General features: G+C 46.7%; 1 protein-coding gene across 4 annotated transcripts in view; it reads right to left on the bottom strand.

Annotated features, from left to right (window-relative positions):
* The window catches only part of CLOCK (clock circadian regulator), a 1757788-nt gene that overhangs the window by 219528 nt on the left and 1511060 nt on the right, over nucleotides 1-27200 (bottom strand). The gene's annotated exons all lie outside the window — the stretch shown is intronic.

Below are 27200 nucleotides of genomic sequence, written 5' to 3'. Positions count from 1 at the left end.
ATAATGTATGGTGAACTGGATTGGTTTTATGATATAACTATGAATGTTTTGGTGAATTAATAATAATATTTGTGGTATAGCCTTTTTATATATTGTGTGATTGTGATGATATTTTGACTGCAATGATTTTTATTAATCTGAATTTGAATTTGGTCGGGCATCGTTGCCTGTTCTGCCCCTCAGTTCTTAACACCACAACTTCACAAATAGCCCAATTGGACAATTCTTTCCCCCAGCCTTGGAGCATGGGTCCTCTAGATTTCCAAAACAAAGCTATCTGGCACCAAGCAAGTACCAGGGCTAGGTCCGTAATCCTGAGGTGATCGCTTTAGTTTTAGAGAAGAGGCCCAACAAGTAGGTCACCGGGGATCGAGTTATATTGGGGCCCGTGGTGGAGTTGATGAAAGTCACTGCTGTGTCCCAGTGAGGGTTGTGCATCCCCATACCACATGATAGAAGTTGGCTTCAATCTCTTGGCAGTGGGGGCATGCTGCCTGCGAGTGGGAACATAAGATTAATGCATTTAGGCATTATATAGGCCTCATTATATAGGCCTTGTGAGTATAACAGAGATGGGTAAGTCGAAACGAGCGTGAGTGATATGCAAGATGTGTTACTGAGGAAAGGACATTGTACCGGTCCTTGTCTATTAGTGCCCAATCCATGTCCGAGACCAACGGTCTCGTTGCTCAGTTAGTGACCCTTGGGTCTGTGCCAACAGCACTTTGTCAATAAGAGTGATCGCATGGGATTGGCCAGTAATAGAGCAGAATGTATCCAGGCTTTTATGGTCCAAGGATTCTTGGCCATTCTCCTCCCACATCCACTGCATGTCCCATAGAGCAGGAAATGGTGGGTGGGTATGTCATTTTCTTTAACAAGAACTGTCAAGTCTCGCCGTTTCCCACCCATATACCAGTTTCTGAGCACTGTCATACCTCTTCTCTTCCAGTCGCGTAACTCAGAATACTTTCCCTAATGCAGGATATGTAATAGGGCTGTTAGGGGGAGGTTCTTTGCATATGGGGTTTTGGTCTGCATCTGTTGCAAAGACGTAGCCCACACGAACAGTAGTGTTCAACAAGAGGCCAGGGTGGCTGTTACTCAGTTGAATATGTGGGTTAATCAATATGGTCAACAAAGAGGTACAATTCGGGATAAAGCGCAACCCAACATACATACCCCCAACTGCAATGTCTCCAATAAGCTGCCTATTCCAGCTGTGCCGCAAGTTAATAAAGTTCAAGGTCAGGTACTTTAGAATACGGACATCAGTGGGGACACAGTGTTTGGCTAATGCCAGTCTTTGACATCTCGTACCACAAATGAACAAGTTACTTACCTTTGGTAACAATATATCTGTAAGAGACATAGATTAGTTATGGATTCCTCACCTTAGAATTACCCCAAGGCGTCAGACTTGATCCGGAGAATTTTTTCCTCAGCAGCACCTCCGACCATCGATAGGTGGCGTCGGTCATCTCCGCATTCGTCGTTGGCTTCATGGTCGCCGGAATGACATCGCGTTGGCCGACGGACAGGGAGAACGCAAAGAGCCATGATGCTTCTTCACCTTCTTGTCTACCAGAAGACTTCAATGACGAGTAGTGGTGGTGGCGCCGCAACTGGTTCCGCGACCTCCCTCACGAATGGAACCTTGAACGGTGCGGAGCAGACTGCCAGACCTCGAGAAGCTTTCAGGACCGCTCCCGTAAAGACTTCCGGTTCATGGCCCGGCAGTCGGAGCACAACTTTGGGTCGTGGTCGTGCTCCAGCCACCAAAGGCACACGAGGTGCGGGTCCGTGACCAACATCAATTTGTGACAGGATTCACAAGCCTTGAAGCCGGGCTGACGTGACATCCCTCCGTGCACCAGGAGTCAATCGACTGAAAAAAGGTGTTGACAAAAGGTGCAAAAAACGGAGTAAAAAAATGACTTGAGGTACCGCTCTCTCCGGATCTGCGCTGCCTGGCGAAGAAAAAGAAAGAACTGATGTCAGCGCACGAGGGCGGCATCTAAGTAGATACTGCAACATAATTCCAGGGACCATGACAACCAACGACGAACGCGGCGTCGACCAGCACCACCTATTGACTAGCAGAGGTAGTGCTGAGGAAAAAATTCTCTGGATCTAGTCTGACGCCTGGGGATAATTCTAAGGTGAGGTATCCATAACTAGTTGTCTCTTTCAGATGAGATAAAGTAATAGGCTATCTATTTCACGGAAGATGGACTTTGGAAGTCGAATCAGGAATGCTGCAAAGTAGTACAAGAGGTGGGAAAGAAAAAAACGTCTTTGACAGCACAACCCGGTCCACTACGAATAAAGGGGGAGTCAGAAAGAAATGAATGGAGGAACGGAGGGACGATAATGCCATTACAAATTGCCTTTAAAAACATTGGCCACTGTAATGTAGATATGGACACCCAGGTATCAAAATGACCGTGGTTCCCAGGGGAGATCATTTCCAACCTCTGGTGGTGTGGCGGCTGCCTCTGGGGCATGTATCAGGAAAGTGTTCGACTCATCCCAGTTCACAAGGAGACATGATAAATGGCTAGTCATCTCCAGGATGCAGCAAGCACCCTCAACATCTGAACGTTCCCCTCATAAGTATAGTAATTAGTTGTCCGCATATATGGAAATGAAGAAGGAGTAGCCATCTACCAGTAGCCCTTGAAAACACCAGGCAGTGCAGAGGTCAGGGCTAGTAGGTTTTATAATCATTGTGAAAGGCCCCAGTGACAGCAGACAACCATGTCACGTATCATGTTAAATCCTGCAGGGTGCAAAAATGCCACTCCCAGTCGTAACCCTAGTCATAGGAGAAAAATATAAAAGCCACGTCCAGGTGAGGAAAGCGCTCTCCATTCCCATGCTAGAGATAGTAGTATACAGAAAATCACAATGCAATGAATCAAAAGCTTTGTCCATATCTATGGATATTGCCAGTGCTTTAGGATAGTCCATTAGAGAATGTCCATTAGAGAATGTCCATTAGAGAGATTGGAGAATGTGAAATAGTCGCAGGATGATATTGGGGATCGCACAGTGTGTGGGTATGAATCCCATTTGAACTGTATGAATAAGCTCACCAATATAAAGGAGTAGTCTGGCAAGCAGGTTTTTGCTAAGTATTTTATAATCTACATTTAATATAGAAAGAGCCCTATAAGATGTCACTTGTTCCCAGTCTTTGCCCTTCTTGAGCAGGGCACTAGTAGCATCTCTCCCATCGTCAGTGGGAGTCTCCCAGCTGTCATGACCGTATTATACAGAGCAGTCAAGATTGAGGCCAGCACACCAGCATGCGTCACGTAAAATTCTAGACAAAGCCCATCCAATACTGGTCGTAATCACTCCCTCACCTTCTGGACTGTCATTTCACCTCCCAGGGAAGCAAACGCTGCTGGAAGTAGCCTCTTTGTGCCTGCTGCTGGTAAATAGTCATGGAGGGCCTAGGTGGGGGGTGTGTAAGAACAGCCATAAAGAAAGGAGTAATAATAGGTTGAGAAGGTAATCTTGATTTCAGCCTTACTCTAGACTATGTCACTCCCCCAGCAATACTCACCTGAAGCATTTGGGAATCCTGACAATCAGGGTTGGCCAACCACGCCATCAGTCTTCCAGACTTCTCAAGTTCCGAATGAGTCCTGGTAAGGTAGACTTGATAGTCGCGTACTCGAAGGCGCTCTATTAATTCAAAGAGCTTTTTCCTTTCATATTGCAGCCTGTCCTGGGGCACTAGAGCACCCTCGGTAGGTAATTCTAATCCCATTATTAGGGCTTCCTGGGTCACAATCAGTGCGTGGGAAGGGCACAAGTCCCCATCGTGGTCGAGATACAGTGGCCACGTAGAAACTGTATTAAATGCTTCCCATTCCACAAGAGGAGATCATACCAGTGATTCCCTAAAATAATTACCTATTGTGTCCCCTAATGTTACTTTGACTGTGTCATCAAGGGTCGTGATATTGAGCTTCCTGTTTGAGATGCAGATTCTGGCCTTCATCCAATCAAGTGACAACAGCAGTGGGTTATGGTCAGAGTATGTCTTCCCCAGGTACTTAATTTCCTTGGCCCTCACATGGATATTGTGAGAACATAGAAAGGTATATCGGCGAACTGCTAACTCATGCAACTACGAGTAATACGAGTAAGTGCAGCCCCCTGGGGTGTGGGCCATCCACGTATTGAGGAGTCCCCACCCATCCACCATTGGCAGAATGATTGGGCAGTTTTATGGGCCTTGGATCTCCGTAGTGGGGGATGGTATGTGTCTAAGGTGAGGTCTGCTACACAGTTAAAATCCTCTGGAACTAATAATTGGCAATTGTGCATCTGGGCAAAAAGAGAGTTTAGGGCGGTTGTCTCAAGAGGGAAATAGCGAGGGGGTGGGGCGGAGTGGCACCGCCTGCAGTGTCAGTGTGGCTGAAAGAATTTGATTGGTGCATGGTAGTAGAGAAAGAAGTCTTTATAGCCAGGCGGTGCCCAAAGAAAAGGGACAGGAAATGGTTGAAGTGGAATACTTATAGGGGGGAGATATGTGTATCACCAGTGGTGGAATTGGAAATGCGAAGAAATAGAGACAGGGAAGTAACTTTTTAATGTATGTACTTTCTCGGCCTTTATCCCAGATACGGTGTTGAATGCAACTTGCAAACATTGTATGTAATTGCTGTATATCTGTCTGTCATGCACTTTATCAATAAAAACAATTTTTAAAAAAAGAAGGAGAGCGGTTGTCCCACATCAGGATCGTAGATATTTGCCAGTGCTATGTCCTTGCCATCTAATTTTCCCACTAATAATACATAAGTTATTAGGATCTATGATCTCAACTGTGATAGTAATGAGGACCTGGTGAGTATCCATACCAGTACCCCTTGTGTGGGTGTCCAGTACTTGGCAGCATTGACCTTTCCCCTACAGAGTTTTTGCAACACCAGTCCTTCCTCTTTTGTAAAGTGTGTCTCCTGGATAAAGGCTATGCCGTCTTTCCGCCACTTAAGATACATTAGGACTCTGTGTCTCTTGTAGGGGGAATAAAGAATTATGACATTCCAGGTGATCAACCTAATAGTGGAGATGGCGCTAGCCATGAAGGTGATTAGTGATTGTAAACCCCACACCCTACGCTACCCACCCCATGTCTCTCAACAATACCAGCTGAATGCAGATGTAAGCAAACCACCCCAGCGTCTAGCACATATTCTTTCTGGACTACATGCATCGCTTTTTCCTTGTTTTTTTTTTTTTTAAAGAGGCTATACACGAAATATATACTTGTCATGTCACTATTTAACAAAACTTCTGGCATCGTATCATGAATAAGCCCGGGCAAAATTTTCATTAAACCTGTGTAATTCTGTATCATTTCAGGCCTTTTGCATAATGCTTGTTACAGAATATTCTCTAAATCATGCCATGTTGGGGCGTGTCTACGAGAGTTAAGATGGCGGTCGCATTTTGAGAGTGCGCCGGACCACTCCGTGATCCGCTCGCATCCAGCCAAATGACAAGGAGCCGGAGTTATCCCAAAATGTTCCTAAATGCCCCAGCATGGCACAGAGGTGTCACGAACCACTGCGGCAAACAAAGATCCAAGAACGCAGTGGAGAAACAAAGTGGTCAGATGCAAAATGGCAGTGTCAAGGCTGCAGTGAGGGCTGCATCCAGTTTATCTGGAGTGGGAGGGAGGTGACTGACAGGGTCCCCATCCTGCTGCCTCTGATCACCAGGGCCGCAGGTGGGATGCTTGCCCGGCCCTCCGGCCACCGGATGCAGGGGAGCAGTGACAGATCGGAACTGCGGCGTGAGGCCGTGGCTCCGAAGCGACCTCCCGCCACCTGGGAGACTATGTCATGGCTGAGATGCGCCTTGACCCGGGGACAGCGAGGGTCCCCTCCACAGTGTAGTGGATCGGCACGACTGGAGGAGAGCGTCAGACCAACGGAAGGCCCCGAAAGAGGCCACAGTGGTGGCTGCGACCCCACAGAGAAGGAGAGAAGATGCGATGGGTTCCACCACTGTGGATCCCGCACCAAGGTGTTAAAGAAGCAGCAGCCCGACAGCCAGGACCTATGCACTCCAGAATCGCCTTGCAGGTGAGGAGCATAGGGACGACAGGCCCAGCGTCAGGCCCACACCTACTTTGCCACAGTAAGGGCGCCTGGACCCGATGGAATAATGTGCGGATCGGGTTGAGGTCCCCTCTTCTATCTTGTGGCAAGATGGCTGCACCCAGTCTGCAATGGGATCCTACCCAGAGAAAGTGAAGACTACGCCCAGCATATCTGGAGGGGTTGAAGGTCTCATCCTGCCCCCTCTGCTCACCCAGGTAGAGGGCGCAACAGCATACAGTGCGGGGATCCTGGTCCTATAAGGTGACCCAGGACAAAAGGTATTTTTTTGTTTTTTAAAGCGCAAACTACTCACCCTTATGGGTCTCAAGGCGCTGGGGGCCGTCGTGAAAATTAAGTGAGCTATTGCCCAGAGTCTCATGGTGCTGGGTGATCTGCCGCCGTAGCTGGGGATCGAAGCGTGAGCCCTGTGCTCCGATGTCAGAGGCCCTGGGCGCTGCACCACACCTCTTCGCTGAGAGATGTACCCATCGCAGTGGACTGGGGGGATACCGGGATGATTAAGAGGGGAAGATATTGAGGCCAAAGGAGGATCCCCAACCCCATAGCCCTACATCCAGCCCTGGGGCTGTTTGTGCTTGGGTCCTCAACCAGGACACTTTAAGGGAGCGGACCCCGGATTTTGAGGCGGGTCGCCACAGCCTCAATGACACAAGGGGATCTGGGCAGGAGTACTAACGCTTAAGTGGGTCTCCCCCTGCGCCCCATAATTAAATGAAGGCCTACCTGAAATACCAGTGAGGCTGGCCAGACGCTGAAGCAATGCACACCTTCCTTGTCTGCCCACAGGGGAGGGGGTCCCTGAATTGATCAGTGGCTATCCTGACAACCCCAGCCTTGCACCGCATGGGATATCATAGCTTCCCCAGTCACAGCGTGACTTGAAGTCCTGCTCGACACAGAACCAGAATTAAAGAAAGAGGCGCCTGGTACAGAAGAAAGGAGTCGAGTCGGAAGAGGAAGGAAGACTCCAAGAATAAGGAACCACCCTTGCTCCAAAGAGTGATGCTGCCAGTAAGCCTGAGCCTCAAAGAGAAACCTTCAGAGAGCGCCAGAAGCAGGTTGAAGGGGAGCAGTGAGAAGCACCACAGGCATTCCCAGACCCTTGCTGGCCTTGCTGGGCCTCTATCTACAGGGGTGACCGTAAGTGCAAGTAAGGTGCCAACAATAGGCAAAGAAAGAACGGCGAAGCCGCCTCCCTCCCTGACTCGCATGGAGCAATATGCTATGAGCAATGTGGGCACCAGCAATGCAGCCTCGTCCAGAGCCCGTGGCAGAGGGGGACCTGGCCACTATCCTTCAAGCAATCCGTACTTCATAAGACTCAGTGGAAACCAAGATCGGCGAGGTGCATGTGGACAAGGCACTCATCAGGCAACATCTCAGCAATGCTACAGCTAGGATCTCAGAGGCTGAATCCCATCTATCCACCGTTGATGATGAGGTTTCAGTATTAAAAAGTCTCAAAGCTCCTCTCCCACAAGGCCGAGCTGCATAGGCAGGCAGAGGATGCCGAAAATGTTTCCAGACGGAACAACTTCTGCTTTTTGTATATTCTGGATGTGACAAAGGCCGCTCAGGTGGCAACTTTCATTGAACTTGGGTTAAGACGTGGATGCCGGCGGAACGCTTCTCCACATGGTTTGTTGGGAAGAGGGCTCATTGTGCTCTCGCACCTAAACCACCTCCTGGGACCCCCCACAGGCCCATTGTAGCACGCGTCCACAATTTCAAGGACAGAGACGCTATTCTGCAGGAAGTGTGCTCGCAAACCTCTCCTACCAAGGAAATAAACTTATGATATTCCCGGACTATACTACAGAGGTACAGGCACAACGGAGATCCTACACTGCAGTCAATCAGAAATTATGAGCTCTCAATCTTTCATACCGACTCCTGTTCATGGCCCGACCCATGGTAATTCACAACAACAAGAGATACTTCTTTGATTCCCCTGACACGGAATAGACTAGGGCCACAGAGGAACGTTCCCTTGCTAGGCACAATGTGGTATCCTGCTCCCCCACACAAATGCAACCTAAAACCTTAATGAAACAACCAGCGAAACCGCAACAGAGGCAAACTCGGTCCCGGCGGGGACGCAACAAACAAAGGAAGAAATCCTCCTCACCCAAGGTGACCATGAGAAGTACGTCAGGCTCTCCTGTAGAAGTGAGAACGCAAGCTCAGTCGTAATAGCGGGAGTCAAATAGACACACACCTTGGAATTGGTCACTGACTCCAGTGATGGAAGGAATCGGAGACTCAGAGCCGTCTTGCAGTCCAGCAATACGATTGGTCGCTCCCGTAAATAGCAGGTGCAGTAGTGCACCGGCCTTGATGGCCACAAACACTACCGGACTTCTGAACAATTATAAATCCTGCAACGTGGAGGGTCCACCACTCTGCCCTCAATTTGCAACAATTGCACTTGCTTCTGGTCTTAATGTTAGGGTGACAGATGCTTCAAAGGACGAAGTATGGGTACGGGGATGCTTGTTCTTTTTTTATTTCTTGCACGCCTGCACCACCCTTACACTGATTCAGGTACAAACCAATTATTGATCTCGCATGCAAAGGCCCGGAAGCTTCCCCGGCTAACAAAAGCAGCCCCCATTAGTGATAGCACCCATGGCGACACCCCACCTTCACATAGAATCCCTATGCATCTTCTCCTGGAATGTCAATGGTCTCCTGGATAAGGTGAAGCGTGCTGCAGTTTTCAAGTTTGCAAACCACTCTGCCCCTGCATCCTCATGGTGCAGGAAACCCATCTGCTAGGTAATCGCTACCTATTCCTAGCCCGCCCAGAATTCAACAGGATGTTTCATGAGGGATTCACACAAGGGGACTGGAGGAGTAGCAATCCTCCTCCACCACTCCTATCCCTTTGTAGTTATTTGAGAACACAGTGACCCTCAGCGACGTTTTTTGGCCCTCACTGGAACAGTGGGGGGGGGTGACCCATAATCTGATCACAGTCTACATACTCCAAGCAGTACTTGAGCCCTCCCATCTCGATCTAGCAACCTTGCTGACATCTCTACCCCAGGGATTAACAGTGATCGGAGGGGATTTTAATCCTGTCATGAAGCCAGACTGGGATGCCCCTGGAGCCCCCTTCCGACATCGGTGCGTGAGTGCCAAGAAACTTGGGAATTGGGCTTCCCAACTTGGGTTATGCGATGTCTGGAGAGTATGGAACCGACGCCTCCACCAATACACACATACATCTGCAGCCCAACAGACCCACTCACTTATCGACTTCATGTGTAAGCCTGCTCCCGACTGTCACCTGGTTGCAAACATCCACACACTTGTCTGAGAAATTTCGGTCCACTCACCCTTACTTATGGACTTAGGAAGACCTACTGGCATTCTTAGCCCATCTGGCGATTTAACGCCTGGTTCCTGCAACATAAAGATTGTAAAAAAGCAATAAAGGAGGATCGGAGACTATATTTTCTAAATAACGAGGGCAGGGTCACCTCCCCCGGCACATTATGGGCAGCCGGTAAGGCAACTGTCAGAGTCTTTGCTAAAGGGTTTCATCAAAAAGACACACCAGGGGGGCATGGAGTGAGACGCACACCATGGGAGCTCTGGCCAGCCGCTGCCTTCTGAAGCATTTATAGCGGCACCAGGGCCTTACCGGCGAAACTGATTGGACTATCTGGGCATCGGAGGTGTCAGAGAATCCGCTGCCTGCCCGACATGCCTTTTTGGGCACTGGTGGCTGTGTTCTTAGGCTTTGGTGTCGGGGCCTGGCCCGGGAGCTTGCGGCTGCTATCTTGAATCACTCCGGGTCCGGGAAGCGCCCAGCGAGCGACGGTCTCTTTCTGGCACGCAGCGGCACACCGGGAAGCTTCGCCGGACCACCCGGGTATTGAAGCGGAGGTGAGGCAACTGGCGCACATTGCCTTGGTGCACTGGAGGTGTGTTGCACTGCGGGCGTTGAGACTGCCGCCATCTTGTGCCTCCCTGCGCGGTGCGGGAGTCTGTGCTACGGAGCCCACAGCTTACTGAATCAGGTTTGCTAGATATTTGGCATTATCACTCCCCAGCTACACAAGATTATTCTTATTATTCCCATGTCCATCGCTCCTACTCCCGCATTGACTATTTGTTTCCCACTCCCTGGTACATGATGTTCTTTCGGCTTCCATGTCCGATATTTCCATTTCGGACCATCCACATGTAGAGCTTCTGCTACACAACCGCACACTTCGCTCACGTCAATCACCTCGCTGGAGACTACCTCCGCATGTCCTCCGGGATTCCGTGGATTTTGCCGAGCTCCGTGATATTATTTTGTCCTATTTTTCGTCCAATGATCTTCCAGAAACACCTTTCCCCGTAGTTTGGGACGCCTTTAAAGCCACAATTCGGGGTCACATAACCTCCATTGTGATAGCTCAGGCTTGGGAGGCTCGTTTGTTCGAAGATAACCTGTCCCGGGACATCAAAGCACTGGAAAAATTAAACCAGGAACATCCTATGGCCCTTACTAAGCGACGCCTGGCCATGGTTTGTGGCCAGCTATGGGCTCATAGGACTAATAAGGCAGAACACGCCCTATTGGCATTAAAGCAACGATACTATGAAGGGGGGACAAGGTGGGAACAGTCCTAGCGCGTCGCCTTCGGAAATGGGCAGCAAAGGCTCACATTGCAAAAATTAAGTTGGACGATGGCATATGGGCTATCACTGAAACCGCCAAGCTAAAAGCCTTCCACGATTATTACACTTCTCTTTATGCACGGGAACCACCTAATTCAGATCAGATACAAGCAGTGCTGGGGGAATGTAGATGAACTCCTATCTCTGGGCATGACGCGCAACTTGTTGAAGATCCCCTTACGCTAGATGAACTTACTGTCGCGCTCAAGGACTTACCCCTCTGTATATCGTCGGGCCCGAATGGTCTTTCGGTTTCTTTGTATCGCACATTCCTCCCGCAGATACAAGAATATCTGACCGGTTACTAGAAAGAGGTCCTCAGTCACATTAAACAGGTGATTGTTTACCCACTATTCAAAACCCCGACCACACTCACCTTAGGCCTCAAACCAGCGAACCTACTTGCCATGACGCACAAGGACCAGCACCTAGTTCTACACATGCTTGGCGCAGCTAAACAAACAATAGCATTGTACTGGAAGAAGGCTGAAACACCTCAAGTGAATGTCTGGTTCACCCGTTTGTGGCACACCATGGCAATGGAGCTACTCACGGCGCGGCTACAGTTCCGCGATACCAAATTCACAAAAACTTGGCAACCGTTGATAGATTATTTTTGCAAGCTGGATCACGCCCATCTCCAACCTCCGAAGCTTCGGGCTTCACACCTCTTCGAGGACCACATACTCCCCACCAACGCGGATAGACTCTGTGGGTCCAATAGGGATACTGCTTAATAAATAAATAAATAAATAAATAAAATAGACTCTGTGGGCCCAATAGGGATACTGCTTAATCTCCCCTTTGCATGGTACTGTTCCTAAGCGTTGCTATGATTTCCCTTGGGTCCTTCTCCACCCTGGGTTCCTCCACTCACAGGGGCTCTGTTCCTTGCTATTGGACATCTTGTTTACCTTGCCTACACTTCTCATTGCTTTATTCTCCTAATGAGGCCCATCACCACCTAGCCCCTCCTCACGTTAAGATGCCTTTTCTCTCTCCCAGAGTAATGTCCTTTATAAATGACAGCATTTTAACGCACCATTGTTTTGCCTTTTGTGTTTTCATTTGCTGACATATTAGAATTGTTAATGATGAGCCTCTCGCTTTCTTTCCTTCTCTGGTCATCTCTTTCTCTTCATTCCTTTTTTTACTACCGTCTCCCTTTTCATGATATTTTGAATGTTGAATTGTTTTGATCTGTATTTTCAATAAAAACAGATTTGAAACAAAAAAGACACACCAGGTCCAAGAGGAACGCCTCTCTCAATTGGAGGGGAGTACAAACCGGTTGGAACAGGCTGCAGACATAGAGGCAGGGGTAAAGCAGCCCGCCAGCTTGACCTCATAGGCGAAGAAATTCACCATATTTCCTTAGAATCGGCCAAGCAGATGTGGAGGTCCTCCACAGCCCGGATTTATGGATGGGGGGACAAAATGGCAAGCTCCTTTACTGGATAGCATCTCACCCTTAAGTCCACTGGATTATCCCCGAAATAGTGGATGCAGATAGGAATACTTAACAGGCATCGGAGGCGATAGCTCAGACATTTGCGTCGTACTACAAAGGCCTCTATGCCAGAGCACGGAGTCCGGACTCAAACTCTGGATCCAGCTTCCTGCATGACCCTCCGCTCCCGCGGTGGCCGGAAAATGATAGTCAAATGCTTGACCAAACTTTCTCACAGGAGGAGATAAGCCAGGCTATTTTGGCACTGACCACGGGTAAAACTCCGGGCCCTTACGGCTACCCAGCTGGGTACTATTTGGTGTTTAGAGAGATCCTGACACCGCAGCTTCAGGCGCTGTATACAGAGGCAATGGAAAGGGGAACTTTTCCACGAGATATTAACATGGCTACAATTGTGTCCATCCCTAAAACGGACCCTCCCTCCAATTCATGCTCTGATTACGTCTGTTTTCACTTATCAACACCAAAGTCAAAGTGTACGCCACGATTCTCTCGATCTGCCTCAAGAGGGTAATCATGCCCTTAATACACCCCGACCAATGTAGGTACATGCCTCGCTGTAGTATGGAGGTATTTAAGAGCGCGGGAGGGGAAAGGAGTTGTTATCTGGTTGAGGAAGAGGATGAGGACGGAAGGTTTTTAAACGAAGCATAGCAGGTATGTTAAGGAGTGGGATGTAAGATATGTTTCACTTGGCAATACGTCGGGAGGCTTTGGAATATTATTAGGCAGACACGTTATTGCAGCAGGGTGGGAAGGATACAGCAACACGAGCAGTTTGAAGCAGTAATAATGTTTTTTAGATTGGAATAGGTTATAGGTGGGAACAGCCTTGATGTATTTGTAGCATAGGACGGAGGAATGTAGCAAGAACACATATATATAAGGGGGAGATTCCGAAACCAGCTGATAACGTTAGTGGTTAAAAACGGGCTGTTGGAGGCTTGTTGGGTTACGACCGGGGTGGGAAAGATTGCTGCGTGGTGGAGTTAAAGCAGAGTACGATGCGATGTATACAAACGAAATGTTTTCTCTTTTTAAACAAAAATTATGTATTAACGAAATCATGTTGCAGACGACACATGTTAATATGTATAGCATTAATTCTGATGTTTATTTTAATTGTAGTAACCCCCGAAGAAGGGCAAACCGCCCGAAATGCATTGGGTTTTTAAACAAAATAAAAGACTGCTTGAGATGAACGTTTGCATCATTCATATTCTTTCAAGAGGCCTGGATTGGCACAGGTTGAATATTAGAAAATTGAAAATCGGCAGTATACTTCTGATGTGGATTTGAGTAAAAACAGAGAAATATGTGTTTAAAGAAGATTTAAAAAGTACAGATGAAACATTTGAGAATGAATTCAAAAAGAAAAACTTGGGAAATAACATGCACGCCAGGGGCGGCATGAAGCTGTGCGATAGGTCTTGGGGCTCTGGAGTCCCATCCTACACAAAGATCATTACTAACTTATGGCAGTTGGGCATGCCTATCACCTGTCTGCACGCAAATCAACGAAGGAGGACTTAAAAAATGAGGAACATAATAAGCTGATAAAGAGGTGTGCATCCCTACATCATGAACAAACTTTCGCTGTAGTATGAGACATTGTGAGGTTCTGTGATTTTCGACTTCGCTTCGTATCTAACCGCCATTTTGTGTTGCCTTTACTCAGGCAGCACGGCGAACGGAGTGTTTTTGCTTTTCCAGCTGCTATGCGTCTCTTCTGTTAAAAAGAAACCCTCTGTCCTTGTTTATGAAACCGATGTCAGGGTCTGCCCGAGTTTGTTAATCCATGTCTAGACTGATTGATCCTTGTCTTAGTTGACTGTTTGGGTCCCACCATTCTTCCTTTACTTTATCTTATTTGACTGGCCTTCGCTATTCTCTCCTTGTATTCTCCTATTACACAACTATCCTTTGAGGCACACAAATACGTCCTGTCACCTGCAAATTGGATTACATGCACTAGCATTGATTAAATTCAGGGGAGGGGAGAACACGGGGTCTGAAAGAAGGGCGTATTCGAGATACTCGATAGCTTGTTTTCAAACTTTTCCTATTTGTCAGTTTTGTATGCTTTGGGAGTAGACGTTGTAAATATGTGTCCTACATAAGATTGTGTGCCACGGAATTAAGTGGCATTCTCCTGAGAACCTACAACTATGATACTTCTTGGACAACTGTGCTTAGCTGCAGCTAATAAACCTGATTTTCTACGCCTAACAGAGTGTCTCGTGTCTCTGACTGACAAGGCAGGTGAACCCGGAGATATTAGGCGTGCCCTGCGCCGCTCGTCCCATAAGGCCCGGTTCTCCAACTGGCGCCCAACGTGTGGGCGGCTTCAGTGGTAGCAGTTCAGCCTGAGGATCGTGAGGAGCTTCGCGAGAAAATTCTGGAGGAATCGCGAACCACGTCAAGCGACCCCTGTATGTCGAAGTGGACCGAAGGTCTTTTGTAGCGCGGCTACTCCCTTCCGACGGCTGCTGACGACTGCTGCCCTGCCTTGGCCCTCTGGTGATGATTGGTATCGCGAGACGTTAGACGGACACCTGTTGGCGTACGAAAACATTTAGTTAAGTATTCGTGGGTAGCGCCCACTCTTTTCTGTTGTTTTTTGTTATTCGACTTATGCATTAGTCCAAGCCAAAGGGTAAGTACGTTTGTACTGTGATCATTGCTTCAACCCCCTTGAAGTTTGTGAATAGTCCAGTTCGTTGCAAAATGCCTGGGCTTAGTAAGTTTAAGGAAGTTCTGCTGTTTTGACTGTAATAGGGATTCCCGGCTAGAGGATTCATGTCCAATTCCTCCGGTTGGAACTCCCACTTATGAGCTCTATTCCAAACATGGTCTCGGCCCCATTATTTTTAATGAAACATGAATCCGATATACAAAGAAAAATGGTGTTCTGCAGTGGCCGCAAAATGGTAGCTTTGAGCCTGATATATTAGATAACTTAGAAGCAATTTTGTTTAAGAGAAAAGCCCGGCTTGCAATGTTTGACTCTTTCCGCCTATGGCGTAAGGAAGCCAAACAGAAAGAAATTAAACAGGCAAAAAGAGATAAGAAAACGCAAGATATGACAATTTTACAGGCTGCTCAACAGTTTAAGAATAATGAGACTGATCAGATGATTGAAGTCTCAGAAAGACAGCATCGCATGGCAATAGATAGATGTTATCCCGCGTTGCCTACTTCCCCACAGGCTAAAGAGCTTGACGAAGATCCCTTAATGTCTCATTTGTTGAGATTACCTCCGCCTTATGTATTGGGTGCTAATGCACCCCCATTACAACCTGTTGTTCAGCCACCAGTTGCTCAACCAGTTGTTCCGAATCTTCCACAATTGCCTCTTCCAGTATTTCCACCTCCACCTCCTTTGCCGCCGACTTCTGTACCTCAGTCTCCCTTACCGACAGTTCCTTTTACAACTGTTAGCTCTTCTCCTGCTGTGCTTAATACATTGTCAGATTCTCCTACAGCTCGTAAACGACTAGTTGATACCGTTTCTGGTCTTTTATCACCTTTCTATGGGTCTCTTAATTTGACTCCTGTTTTGTCCCGAAGTCAATCCCGTAGTCAAATTCCAGATTCTGACGAGCGAATTAGGTTAGACTCTCTTGCTCACAATTGGATCATGAGTGGTCCACAGTATGGTGTGCATGATATCCTGGATACTTTTCTTCAGTGGAATGCGCCTACGCAGAGATATGTTTTTAATGTTATGTGTAATACTCTTGTTAAAGGATGGGGTGATATGGATTTGGATTTACCTCCTCAGGGTTTGTTTGACATATAGGATAAATTTGATAAAGGCTTATTGTGGGTCCCGATGTCGAGGATGCCGTCCAGACACTTGTCAATTTTAGGTCTTCCTTTTTCTCTCAAGCTTCTCTTGAACCTGATCCTGCGGTTCGGCGTAAAATGAAACACTATCCTATGCGAGAAGTCCCTCCGATATGGAGAGATGAGGTTCCACAAGCAGGCACTGTTCTGGCTATCCCAGCTCATTTTCAGCGTATATGGGTACATGTCCCTTGGAAAAGATCGGAAGTTTTGGCGCTTAAACAGTCTTTACCGGACCCTCGTAAGAATCCTGCTGGGTATTATAAAGAGCTGTCCCAGACAGTTGATGCGTGCATTATGAATTTAGCAGATATTGATTTGCTGATGGGAAATGTAGTCCCTCAAGCATTATGGGCTCGGATTCGTAGGGAAGATCACGATCAAGCTTCAGGTGGTAATTGGGCTGCTATAACTGCCGCGGATGCAGCACAAGTAGGTGGTGCTAAACCTGATGATTTGATTACAGAATTGCCTGGTAGAATAATTACTCTAATGAAAACGATGATGCCTGCCTTACGCGTTAATTGGGATAAGTTAGCTGCGTGTAAACAGAAGAAAGATGAGAGTGTCTCCGATTTCTTTACCCATTTCGAGGAGACGTTCATCGACCATAGTGGTCAAGATATGAGTACTGAAGGTGGACAGCGATTATTTGTGGATAAATTTGTATTTAATTTACTTCCAGAATTATCACATAAATTGAAAGATTCTGAGAGTTCGTGGGCCGTTTCTTCGTCTGCCCAGATATTAGCCACTGCTCAGTACTACGAGAACAGGGATAAGGAAGAAAAGGATAGAATGGAGAAAAAGACTAAAGAGTTAAAAATGAAGGTTCTTTTGCAACAAGCTTATCCCCCTCGTTCTGCTCAGCGTCAATTGCAAATGGCCTCCGCAGTTTCAAAGATTGTTACAGAAACCTACACCTTTTGTTCCGTGACCTTTGTTGGGTCCTAATCAATGTGCCTACTGTAAAGAGGAAGGTCATTTTAAGAGTAGTTGTCCGGTTTTATTGCAGCGTAATGGTGAACTGCCAGGGCCACGAGGCCGTGGTGGTTTTCAGTCAGCACCTAGGGGTAGAGGGCGAGGTGTGTTGTCTCAGGAACAGCGTTCTTTTCCCCCTCGGAATTCTATGAATTATTTTGATCAGCAGAATTCCCAGTCCGCACAATATTACAATGACGATTATTGTACTGAAAGTGAGAATGTTGATTTTCATACTAGTTAGGACAGCCATGGACAAAGCAAGGGAGTGGTATCAGTTCCAGTTGATCAGAATGGGCCTTATGTTAACGTTGTTGCATTGGGTGTTTCAGAGCCATTTCTTTTGGATACTGGTGCAATGCGGAGTTCTATCATTCACTCCAAACTCCCTGGGGCACCTTTGTCTGGCTTAACGAATGTTTCTGTAGGATTCTCTGGCGCCCCAGTTCGCAACCCGGTTTCTTGTCCTTTGCCTATTTCCATTGGTCCTTATGATTTGGAAGCCCCGCTCATTTTAACGACTGGTTGCGGTGAGAATTTGTTGGGTTTGGATTTATTAAAAAGTCTACATGCAACATTGTATTGTTCCCCCTCTGGTGTACATCTTACTTTAGGTGATAAATTGGTTTCTCCTATGTATTTGTCTAAGGATCAACTGCCGCTTGAATTGCGTTCACTTCCTGCTATGCTTTGGGCCACGGGTCCGAATGATGTTGGTTTGCTCAAAATTCCACCTTACGTGATCACTGTCAAGCCTGATGTTAAATTGCCACGCATTAATCAGTATAAGATTTCTAACGATGGCGAAAGAGCTTTGTTGGCTATTGTTCATGATTTAGTTCAGAAGGGTGTGGTTGAAGAAACGAGAGGAAATGTTTGCAACAGTTCTGTTTTGCCTGTTCTTAAACATACTGATCTTTCTAAGCCTCCTGTATACCGTTTTGTGATTGATCTTCGAGAGGTCAGCAACATTGTTGTCCCTCAGTTTCCTGTTGTCCCAGATATTACTGCCTTGCTCACAATGATCCCGGCTTCAGCTGTTTGGTTCTCAGTTATTGATCTTAAAAATGCTTTCTTTAGCATTCCTATTGCTGAGGAGAGTAGGGATCTCTTTGGTTTCTCTATTGGAGGCCGAAGTTTTCGATTTAAACGTGCACCTCAAGGCTATTGTGAGAGTCCCTCAATTTATAGTCAGGCTTTGAAATCCCAGCTTGACGCTTTTTCTTTGCCTCCAGGTGCCACTCTTATTCAGTATGTGGATGATTTCTTAGTGGCTGCCGATTCAGAGGACGTTTGTAAAAATGCGACTGTTTCGCTTTTGTATCATTTGTCTGATTTACATCATAAGGTGTCACCTTCTAAATTACAATATTGCCGCCAAGAGGTTACCTATTTAGGTCATCTCTTGTCGAGGGAGGGAAGGCGATTGATCTTAGAACGTATTCATGCAATTGCACGAATGTCTGTACCATCCACACAAAGGGAGGTGCGTGCCTTTTTGGGCATTACCTCTTATTGTAGACAGTGGATTCCAAATTTTTCCTTGTTGGCTAAACCTTTGTTGGCACTTACTCTGAAAGATACACCCCAACCTCTTCCTTGGACTGATGAATGTCAGAAGAGTTTTTCAGATTTACGTACTGCTTTGTGTTCTGCTCCTGTGTTGGGTACTCCAGATTATAGTAAGCCTTTCACACTCTACGTGCATGAAAGAGAAGGTTGCGCGTTGTCAGTCTTGACACAACAATTTGGAGACAAACAAAGGCCATGTGCCTATTTTTCGGCTACATTGGATCCTGTAGCCAAGGCATTGCCTAGTTGTCTCAGAGCAACAGCAGCAGCAGCGATCTCCATTCGCCAATCTGCTCTTGTTGTTATGGTACCACATGCAGTGGATGGTACTGCATGCAGTGGATACTCTCTTGAACAGAACGAAAATGCAACATCTCAAGAGTGCTCGTTTGTCTGGGTATGAGTTGACGCTTTTGGCTAGTCACATACATATCAAGCGATGTAATGTTTTAAATCCAGCAACATTGTTACCTATTCCAGAAGAGAAAGATACACAAGAACAGCATGATTGTTTTCTTCGTACAGAGGAGGAAACTAAAGGCAGAATAGATTTAAAAGATACACCACTCGTGGACCCGGATGGGATCCTATGGGTGGATGGGTCTTGTTTCAAGCTTCCTAATGGCGAGACGACTGCAGCTTACGCTGTTACCACTTTGCATACAGTAGTAGAAACTGCACGCATTACACAGAATTCAGCACAAGCAGCTGAGTTGATTGCACTGACGAGAGCGTGTGTGTTGGCAAAGGGAAAGAGAGTGACTGTTTACACCGATAGCCAATACGCCTTTGGCGTGGCTCATAGTTTTGGTCGTTTGTGGAAGGAAAGAGGATTCTTTACTTCCCATGGGACTAAAATACAGCATGGTCAGTTGGTGACTGACCTTCTCGAATCACTTGCCTTGCCTATTCAGATAGCGATTGTGAAGTGCAGTGCACACAAAAAGATTACTGATGATGTGGGTCGTGGGAATGCTATTGCGGACAAGGTAGCAAAAGAAACAGAGAAAGATGTTAAGAGTCGTATGTATGTTGCAGGTCCTGCAAGATGGGTCAGAGAAGTAGGTATGTGTGAGGACACAGTAGAAAGTGTGAAAATGATCCAAGAAGAAGCAACAGAGAAGGAATTGAGTAAGTGGAGAGAGAGTACGGGAATGTTGGACGCGACAGGGTGTTGGACGGAGTTGTCAGAACACCAACGTTGGTTGTTACCAGATGCCTATGTACTGCCTGTAGTTACTATGGCGCATGGTCCAGCTCATATCAGTGCGAAAGGGATATGCAAGCTTTTGGCTCCAGTATGGCAGAATGAAGGTATCCCCAAATGTGCGGAAAAAGTGGTAAAGCATTGTATTGTTAGTTTGATGCATAATCCAGGAAAGGGAACCCCAACTCCGGCAGGTCATTTTGCTCCCCCTACGTATCCTTTTGAGGTATTACAAATTGATTACATTCATATTGAACGTTCCAATAACCTGAAGTATGTTCTGGTGGTGGTCTGTGCCTTTTCCAGAGTCCCTCGACCTAAAAAGTATTCCGATATTCCATACCCATTGTTGGTTGATTACTTGCATGACCTCACCACTAACTTACGTGTTATTCATCAACAGGTCCACGCCTTGCCGGAGTCTTCCTCAGATCCAAGTCATTCCATCCAACCTGGAGACTTTGTGTGTTTAAAGAACTTCCAGAGGAAAAAGAACCTGGAACCTCGTTGGGGGCCGCCACGACAAGTGCTTCTTGCTACACGTACAGCAGTGAAGGTCGTCGGGAAGAAGAATTGGGTCCATGGCGTGCACTGCAAGATGGTACCCTTGTTTTTACCTTACGACCAGTGGGTCCGAGAAGGCGTAGGTGACAGTGAGAGTGAGAAAGTACCCAGATTTGTACCTTTCAGTAGTGCACACCTGGACTGGACAAGTTCTGAGAAAGAAGATGACGACGTGTTGCAAGAAGCTGTACCATCACATAAGCGATTGAATACAACGAATCCAGAGACGTTGTTCCGAGACCAAACGATACCTAGCAAGACGCGGTACAACCTAAGACCTAGGTTGACTAAAGACAATTGAACTTTTTGTGTTTGCCTTTTTTTCTGGTTACTCTTGTTGAAAGATGTTTCCTTTTCACTATCCATCAAGTTGCAGGGTCACGGTATGAGTCTTAGGCTGTGACCTGAGTAGTGACCTAGGTCAGCAGGACTTTCAGTGTCATAGGACGGCTAATAACCACAACTAAGTGATCCAGGAAGATTACCGTGAGCAACGCCTTAGAGAATGGATAATAAAGTGGAAAGGAATGATAAGAAAGTTGCAATGCAAATTAAGTATAAGAAATTATTGTTTAGTCGATGTGGCGTAGCATTGTGTATTTTAGTATGTACATGTATTTTATTCGCTGGTGTGGGTTGTATTGTCCACACTATGCAGCAAGCACCTGCTCCAACTACTGTTTCCTTAGTGACTATGGCAAAAATTGCCGACATTGGTAAGATTCCCGTTGATGAGAAACGAGCATATAATGGTTGGAACGTGACTCGTTACGTTACTAGCCTCACTGATAAGGCTAGACAAAGAAGATCTTTGCCAATTTGGACCGTACCTCATAAAGGTAATTTATGTCTGCAGATAAATGGTCCGAATAATAAGAATAAACAGGAAAAGAGTGTTTGTTCCCATACATACATCTATTCACCCTTGATTTCTTCACCGTTAGTACCATCTCAAGGTACATATTTTGTTTGTCACGATAGAGCCAATACATGGCTTCCCACCTATTTTTCAGGAACATGTTACGTGGCTTTCCTCCTTCCCCTGACATATACTGCTCCTTCAGGTCATCACAGAAAAAGATATGGCAGAGGAGTTATTGATTCTGGAGACACAGCTGGACAAGAGGGAGAAGACTTTATCAAAGGGTTTCTTCCTTTTTGGTGCCCAATGGCCAATAGCAGAAACATCAGACAGCTAGCTCGTGTTGTTGAGGCTACGATAAATGTAACTTCTGGAGCCTTAAGTAATTTGACAGCCGAACTTCAGGCGGGTCGCCTTATGACTTTGCAAAACCGAATGGTTTTAGACATTGTCCTTGCAGATAGAGGAGGAGTCTGTAAATTGATTGCGTCTAGTTGCTGCATTTACATTCCTGATAATGCCCCTACAGTATACCAAGCCATTTCTAAGTTACACGTGATTTCCGAGTCTATTCACCAGGACACAGGAGATTGGTCTGTGATGGGATGGTTTTGGGGACTACTGTCCACATGGGGATGGAAAGTGTTAACTTTCCTTGGAATGATTTTGACCATCATTTTCTCTTGCTGTCTTTGTTTGCAGTGTGGCCCCGCCATCTGTGGTCTTTGTGCCACCTTGTGTGTCCCAAAGCCTGTCACAGAAAACAGAGAACATTAAAATGATGTTACAGCAACAGCTCAATGACCTCATGACCATTGACATTGACTCAGATTAACTTGAGTCCTTTGTGTTTTGCCTGAGTAATGGCAAAAGGAGGGTCTGAGGTTCTGTGATTCTCGACTTCGCTTCGTATCTAGCCGCCATTTTGTGACAGCCGCCATTTTGTGTTGCCTTTACTCAGGCAGCACGGCGAATGGAGTGTTTTTGCTTTTCCAGCTGCTATGCGTCTCTTCTGTTAAAAAGTAACCCTCTGTCCTTGTTTATGAAACCGATGTCAGGGTCTGGCAGAGTTTGTTAATCCATGTCTAGACTGATTGATCCTTGTCTTAGTTGACTGTTTGGGTCCCACCATTCTGCCTTTACTTTATCTTATTTGACTGGCCTTCGCTATTCTCTCCTTGTATTCTCCTATTACATAACTATCCTTTGAGGCACACAAATACGTCCTGTCACCTGCAAATTGGATTACATGCACTAGCATTGATTAACTTGAGGGGAGGGGAGAACACGGGGTCTGAAAGAAGGGCGTATTCGAGATACTCGATAGCTTGTTTTCAAACTTTTCTTATTTGTCAGTTTTGTATGCTTTGGGAGTAGATGTTGTAAATATGTGTCCTATATAAGATGGTGTGCCACGGAATTAAGTGTCAGTCTCCTGAGAACCTACCACTGGTGTACTTCTTGGACAACTGTGCTTAGCTGCAGCTAATAAACCTGATTTTCTACGCCTAACAGAGTGTCTCGTGTCTCTGTCTGACAAGGCAGGTGAACCCGGAGATATTAGTCGTGCCCTGCGCCGCTCGGCCCATAAGGCCCGGTTCTCCAATTGCTTGAGATGTTTACATGAGGCCTTGGTTCACCGTCCTCGCCTTCCACCGTTCTAGCACTCTTATTGATCGACTTCGAGAAGGCCTTTGACATGGTGGACTGGCTTTATTTGGAAACTGTACTGATCCCTCCAGGATTTGGGCTTGTGAAAGTGCAATATTCCTGTCAATCGGCCCAGATCCTGACCAACGGGGTTCTGTCAGATGAATTCAGCATCTGTCGAGGAACGAGGCAGAGCTATTCCTGCTCCCCGTTGCTTTTTGCTCTAACTCTAGAACCATTAGCCTGGCTCATTAGATGTGACGCCAAATCCAGGGATTAGCAATGGAGCGCATCCCATTAAAAGTGTATCGCACTGTACGCGGATGATGTGCTCTTATTCATGGCAGACCCTACTCTTTCTGGGCCCCCTTTGTTTGCAAATTCTTAAACTCTTTGGGGAAGCTTCCTGTCTGAAGCTTAACAATGCCAAATAATACTGGGTCCGCTTTACATTTCTCGGGAATGCGTGGAGTGGCAAACGAACATTCCAATCAAACGTCTTAGCTTTCGCTACCTGGAGATCGGGGTGGGAATTCACCCAAAATTTACCTGGTCCCTCAATCTTGCCCCATTACTATAAAGGACCAAAGATGATCATCAGAAGTGGCAGGCTCTCCCATTGAACCCAATGGGGTAAATCACACTGTATAAGATGATACTTCCCGATTCTTACATATCTTGCAGAACATACCTCTCCATCTACCACAGCGATGGTTTTGCGCATGAAATAGAATGTCGACCTTGTTCCGCTCGGTAAACTCGAGGCTGCAATTAGCATTGACCCACTGCAAAAAAAGTCTCATATGACGGTGGAATGGGAATGACCAACCTCTTTCTCTATTACAAAGCTGCACGCCTGTTGGTGATCAATGACTGGTTCTCTGGGGGGTGGTCAGACCCGCCATACCAACTAGAACTGGAGACATTGGATATGATATCCAGACTGTAAACAGGTCTGCGCTCGGCGCTTCAACACATCCACTGGGAGACCAGAATCCCCCTGCAAACACCCTTGTGGCAGGGTGCATGGATGGGAGTGGTGGGCGCTGTTGGAGTGGTTCCATAAATTGGACTTTATTAGTATCACTGACGTTTGAAAGGGAGGTTAACTCCAAACGTTTCAAGACCAGTAAATCACATACTCCCTTAACTCACAATGTTTTAAATACCTGCAGCTTCGACACGCCCTCATGATGCACATCCCCAGGGGTACCACTCTTCCAGAGTTCAGTTCCTTAGAAGCCAAACTCCTTGTGGGGGAGCTGGGAAGGGGAGGGGTCTCCCAGATCTATAAATCCCTAGTCAATAACTCCTCCACCACGTTAGGTAATTTGTGGACTGATGGCTGGGACCTTTGGAAGACGAGGACTGGAGGGGTGTCCTTATGGCCCTCTGGGTAATCACTGTCTCGGCCAGGCTAAGACTGATCCAAATCTACTATCTCCATTGCGCATATCTTACCCCAGTCAGGTTATACCGAATGGGATGTCTTCCAACCCCGAGATGCACACGATGTATGGAAGAACCTGCAGACTTCTATTACATGACTTGGCCCTGTGCTATCATATCGAAACACTGGGCGGAAGTGGTCGGTGAATTGAATGGGGTTCTGGGATTGAAGTTTCTACTCAAGTGCAAAAACAACAGTTGATGGACAGAATGCAGAACAATGTCATACATTCACCCCAGTACAGAGATCTGGGCCTAAATCCATCGTTTTTTTGCACTCCACACCACCCCAGTGGTGAATGTATGACATTGGTCTGCATTCTGTCCATCAACTGTTGTTTTGCATTTGCCACCCTGAGTGGGATGAGCATGCTCAGACGTGAGTCCTATGCTCTCCACACCACTGGAGTCAAGCTATCCTGGCTGAAGACGGCTGATAGCCAGAAACTGGTCCTAGGGTGCTTGATTCCGGTCCAGGAAAGACATGGCTTGGCTGTTCGGGCTGGACTGTTCCCGTGAGGCACAGGGTCAAGGCTGATTTGCATATGGCCATGTCTGAACTGGGGTGGTGTGGAGTGCAAAAAAACGATGGATTTAGGCCAAGATCTCTGTACTGGGGTGAATGTATGGCATTGTTCTGCATTCTGTCCATCAACTGTTGTTTTGCATTTGTCATCTCGAGTGGGATGGGTATGCTCAGACGTGAGTCCCATGCTCTCCACACCACTGGAGTCAAGCTATCCTGGCTGAAGACGGCTGATAGCCAGAAACCGGTCCTAGGATGCTTGATTCCGGTCCAGGAAAGACATGGCTTGGCAGTTCGGGCTGGACTATTCCCATGAGGCACAGGGTCAAGGCTGATTTGCATATGGCCATGTCTGAACTGGGGTGGTGTGGAGTGCAAAACTGTTGTTTTGCAGGTTCTACTCAAGTCCCAAGTTCTGCTCCGGGGGGTACTATAAGGCATAGGAGGCTTCAAACATTTCTGGGCACGGCCACTATGGTGGCCAAAAGGGACATAGTGACTACATGGATGAACCCCGCCCCCCCTACAATCACCCAATGGCGGAGAGGCCTAGCTTTGTGCGCCGCACAAGAACAACTGGTATATGTGGCATGGGGATGTCCAGCCAAATATAAATGAGTGTGAGGCACATAGCTGGGACTGTTGGGGTGAATGGGCAAGGATGGGATATGGGGAACTACAACTTTGGACTTACTGTCTGATTGCAATGTGATCCTACTGTATTGCAAGCGTGGGCAGACCGGTATATCATATGTGGTGTATGTCAAACAGGGGTGGGCAATCACCATGAACTGTCATGTCTGTTTGTTTGTTTTTATAAAACCCAGTAAATTTGCGTGTCAAAAAAATTATACCATGTTGTAAAATTCAAAGTCAGTTTGGGTAAAAAAATCCTATCGGTGGAGCATTGGAACAACGAGAACTAACAGAACGCAGGCAGCACATTGCTCATGATACACCCCTGTGTTAGCTTATGTTGGGAGGTTTACGCTTTATTATACTTTAGCATTTCTACATTGTCCCTGGTAGAGTCAATCTTTTTCAGACTTCTCTTAGTCTTTGAAACAAAAGAACTGGTCTACAGGGCAACCTCCTGTCAGGATCCTCTGAGACATAAGAAGGCCTGCAACCCTCCAACGGCATTAGCCATACTGTAGATAAAAGGACCCCCCACCCCCATTCTGGACTGTCACTTTGACTTCTGATTTCTGGTAGAACAGAAATGACATTATAGCTTTAAAGAAATACACCTGAGAAGCAGAACAGGACATTTCCCTTGGTGCAAGTTCCTAGTTGCTGTCTGAAATTGGCCTTTAAAGGAGAATCTGTCCCTGTGAAGAGGCTGCACCAAGTAATAGGCCATGAAGAGCCTGAGGTCCCACTAAAAAAAAATAAGTACCCCTCTCACACGTTTGTCAAATATCATTTTAGTTACTAAATGCAGATGTGTTTGTATTCTGAATTACGTGCCTTCACAATCTACATAACCTTGCTTTCCTTGTACAAAATTAGCTGTGTTAAATAGTGGTTTCCATAACTGCACCATACTATAGATGAAGTCTCAACATTGATGTGCACAACATAACTAAGACTTGTGTTCTGATATATATGCACACTTACTGCTTTGTCATTAGTAAATACAAACTCAGCCAATAAATATGCGTAAAAGCTGAGCTAAGTGTGTTTTAGTTACTTCAGGTTGAAGACGGAAAAGACAAACCCTACACAGAAGTAAACATTATGAGTAACAATGGGCGTAGGACTACGCTACGCTCGCAGAAAAACGCATAGCGTAGCAGGCAATTTTTGCTTGCTCGCGGTCCTCAACGTCAAGTTGGCTTCCGCGAGCGAGCAAAATCAACATCCCGGCAAGACTTTTTCCTAGTTCGCAATCAGCAACATCAAGTTGCCGATCGCGAGCGTGAAAAATAAACCTCCCGGCGATGTTCTCAACGCGGGGGAGATCAGGTTTCTCAATGCGAGTGGTCGCATATGCTTGCGACTGTTTGCGATGAAAAACTACCAGTCCGCGTTGAGAAAGCTGCCGCTCAAGTACAAATCTACTTGAGCAGCAGAAAATGACCGCTTGCACTATGCAATCAGTGCGAACAGCATTTTCCCTACCGGACTACACAGTTCGCGTAGTGCGAAGTGCACTTCGCGTAGCTACGCGTAGCGCCACTATGCAAACTACAGCCAGGGTTAATTATGAGATTAAAACGTGCATAACACATTTTACATAA

The sequence above is a fragment of the Lissotriton helveticus genome, chromosome 2_2 (genome assembly GCF_964261635.1).
Source record: "Lissotriton helveticus chromosome 2_2, aLisHel1.1, whole genome shotgun sequence".
Taxonomy (NCBI): domain Eukaryota; kingdom Metazoa; phylum Chordata; class Amphibia; order Caudata; family Salamandridae; genus Lissotriton; species Lissotriton helveticus.
Note: the sequence above shows the minus strand (reverse complement) of the source record. Positions and strands in the feature narration are given on the sequence as shown.